The 3,571-nt window shown below is 33.8% G+C and overlaps 1 long non-coding RNA gene across 1 annotated transcript; it reads left to right on the top strand.

Moving 5' to 3' along the window:
* Positions 1 to 283: 283 nt before the first annotated feature.
* Positions 284 to 924, top strand: LOC114356545 (uncharacterized). Its single transcript, XR_003656226.1, has 2 exons — positions 284 to 435; positions 520 to 924. It is a non-coding gene; the product is annotated as an uncharacterized LOC114356545 (long non-coding RNA).
* Positions 925 to 3,571: the final 2,647 nt, after the last annotated feature.

Genomic DNA, 3,571 nt, shown 5'->3' with positions numbered 1-3,571 from the left:
TAATTAAGCTCGTACTACACAGTCGAATAACATGCTGGGATTTGACAAACCTAAATAGATAGACCATTTCGATGTTGTTAGATTGTGACTGAACAAGACAGATATGGGTTATTTTTGGTTGATAATTGAAAAAACTTAAAACTCAATTGTTAATTAAAAATAAGTTCAAAAAATCGAACCCGAAAAACTTTTAACTTGATGTTTTTAATCACCAGTTTTTATTGTACAACATTGCCGATAGTTTAAGCCTGAATTGCACTATCGTACTCTAACAGTATATTTGTAAAGTAAATACTTTTTACTTTAAGGTCTATGATTTGTCTATGACTTAAAATGTCTGTCAAAAAATGTCATAGTGAAAAGTCATTGTGGAAAATATGAAGATATTTTAAGAGATATTATTAAACTTTAAATGTCGTTTCTTTTATTTTACAGGTTTGTGTTATAGCCAATGAATAAGGAATTTAGTTTATTTCAATGGGAAATGTATTAATATTAAATAAATCTTTTATTTTACAGAGCAACACATGTGTTTATTTTATCTCTGAGAAAGAGTCCTTTATAAAACGACATTTTTGTTTATGAAGAAATGAAGATGGAAAAACTTTGTTTCAAATTCACATTACTTCCGGGGACTGATGAAAAATCGAATATACATTGTATAACTTCAATAACTACGAGTGAAAATAAAGTTTATGTCATACCAAAAGAGCTCCAGTCTGTTGTTCATCACAGAGAATTAATAAAAACAGCGGCCTTTATCAAGGTAAAAAACAGCTTAAAGAAAAGATATCAAGTACGAAACGTTTGGATAACAATGTCAGGAGAACTTAAAAATACCTACTTAGATGAGGATAGTAATTTACAATTTGGAGATCAATACTTAGAGGAAATACAACAAGAACAAACTGTGGCTGTACAAGATAGAGAAACAGGAGCATTAGAGAAATTGTTTGAAAAACTAATTCAAAATACACAAGAGTCTAAACAAAACTTGAAACACATTGCAGAGAAATTTGTAAAGTTAGTCGTTTATAATCAGTGATTATAATTAGTGTTAGTATCCACTCGCACGTGTTCCCTATACGCCCACATAGGTAGATAGTATGAATTCAATGAGAGACCCTTCTGGTGCCGTCCGAGAGCCCGACGCTCCGACATCAGAAGTGGGATTCCGCGTCGCGAGTGCGAAATGGCGTGGACTGTCCGCGTGTCCAGGTGAAGACAGCTTCTGGTAAAGTATGATCATCAGGAGCTGAGTAGCATCACCGAGCCTGCACGGTGGTGGAGATTGCTGCATACGGTCAGTCGTTCCATTTTTATTTTGACTTTGAGGCTGATTGTTCTTTGAATAGAGAAAATGTTGTTTTAATACATTTTCTGGATGACACATAATTATGTGGTCACTTGCATGTGGTAACGTTCAGTCTTAAGTCTGTTTTGATACTTATGTGATCGATTGTTGATTTGATACGTTGTTTTGTGATTTTCGTGTGATTCCTGAAAATAGGTACTAATGTGGTGGTAACTTATTATTTATTGATCGTAATTTTTCGTACATTGAGATGGTTCGTAAGATTTAGATTGTAACTCAATAATATGGCTTTGACACGATACGTGGTTAGGCAATAATAAAATAATTATTACCACTTTTTGCCTGACTTTGCTCGAGTTGCACCGGCTGTTGTAAACTCGAAAGATGTTAAAAAATAACCACTGGTTAATTTGTGTCAAGTAGGCACACCATCTGATCGTGCTAAAGTTAATGAAACAGATATACTATGAAATTTAAATAAAATGTATACTGTGTCAAAAATACATGAAGGATAAAATTGATTAGACAAGTATCCTACTTTAGAATAGACAAGTATTCTAAGTAATTGTAAAATTGAAAGTTGATATTTTTACTAAACTGAATCTTTTGGATCGGTCATAGATCATTTAATTTGACTTATTTAAAGAATAATACCAGTAATACTTGGTACTACCACTGAAAGTTATAAACTATTAAAAGGATTACTTTTCCGCCTTCCAAATTTTTGGTTCTATTATTGTTGTGCAATTACCTGAATTGAAAGACCCAATCTAAAAGCGCTGGTATGGTGGAGCGGAGAATGAATTTGTGTTTTATCGTCATAAAACGTGTATTAAAAATGAGATACCTAATCTCAAATAGAATAGTGACTCATGTGTCCCCTGAAGAGACGCTCTAATAATGCTTAAAGGGTGAACAACCACCACTGTTGTTTTATTGCTAGTTTAAATAAAGAAATTGTTCATTCAGTTCAGTTCTATCTAGCTATACATTTGTTGTTTGCCACACTAATAATGAAAAGAAAGACGGATTTAACACTTTCGTGTACAGTAGCATCCACAGACATGTTAGGTGTTAACCCAGATCTTCTATGATCTGAGGGTGTTAGTATTAATTTGCTGAAGTCACAGTGCACGTATAAATTCAGTACGCCTTGCATTTGATTTTTCATACTGTTAGGTACAGGGAAAGGCATGTTTTGGTGTCGACTCAAAAGTGGTACGCTAATGGTACTGTCATCTAGCGAGTGTTTTTCGTGATGCATTTTGGCACCTTATGCAAAGAAGGTGTGGGCGGCGTATGAAGTGTTTTGGTGTCACATTAGACGTCATTACTGGGCGTGTACCTGCTGTTTGCCTGTATATTGGCTATTATGAATTTGATGAAAATCGCAATACGGTTTCCAATCCTTTGAGAGGTTCACTTTCTGTATTTTTACAAATCTCTAGGAAATGTAAGTAACTACATTCCATTTTATAATGGTAATGCTGACATAATGATGTCATACTTCTTTTGGTATCCGTCGAACAGGGGATTTTTTGTAAAGAGACCTTGTTTAAAACACTAAAGCTTTGAAACCAATATAATTAATAAAAAAAGGGGATCGTGTAAAAAAAATCAAAAGTGAGGCGCTTGAGCTTTGGGGTCTCATGTGGAGGAATTCAATCGTTAAGTACCTACCTACCTACTTAACCATAAGCATTTTCGATATTTTTTGCTAGCTGCGATTTTACACTTGTTTCTGACTGCAACTTTTTAACAAATTACTCGCAATAAGGTTGACTGCGCTTAATTTGATGATAATCAAATCGCTGAATGTCTGGTATTATGCACCGAAAGGATGCAATTTTAGAGCGTTTCTAGTGCTGTCAGATTGTTTCTGATTAGGTATGCCATATTTTCAAGTCTGTTGTAGTGTTCCAATCCAAACATTGCATAAATAAACAATGACTATGGTATAAGAATTTCAATTCGTATTTAGGTGGAAATAAAGAGAGATTTGAGAAAGCCAAGGACGCATTTCGGGATTAATGTTGGTGATTTTGTTTAATAAGGGAGTCATGATAACTGAATTCATGTAGGACCCAAGCTATCGTAACTATTTAGGGTCGTTAAATTCTGGTTGTTATAACGAATTTGCATGGAAGCAATGTAAAAATGAAAATGCATGAGTATTCTCAAAATTATGAACATTTATATTACACTCGGTTTATTCTTGATGATTGATTATAGTATGGTGTAGTTCAACAATATTAT

This window comes from Ostrinia furnacalis, unplaced genomic scaffold (genome assembly GCF_004193835.3).
Source record: "Ostrinia furnacalis isolate ACB-3 unplaced genomic scaffold, ASM419383v2 OfSCF2828, whole genome shotgun sequence".
Lineage (NCBI taxonomy): Eukaryota > Metazoa > Arthropoda > Insecta > Lepidoptera > Crambidae > Ostrinia > Ostrinia furnacalis.
The sequence above is the reverse complement of the archived record's forward strand: the minus strand, read 5'-3'. Positions and strand labels throughout refer to the sequence as shown.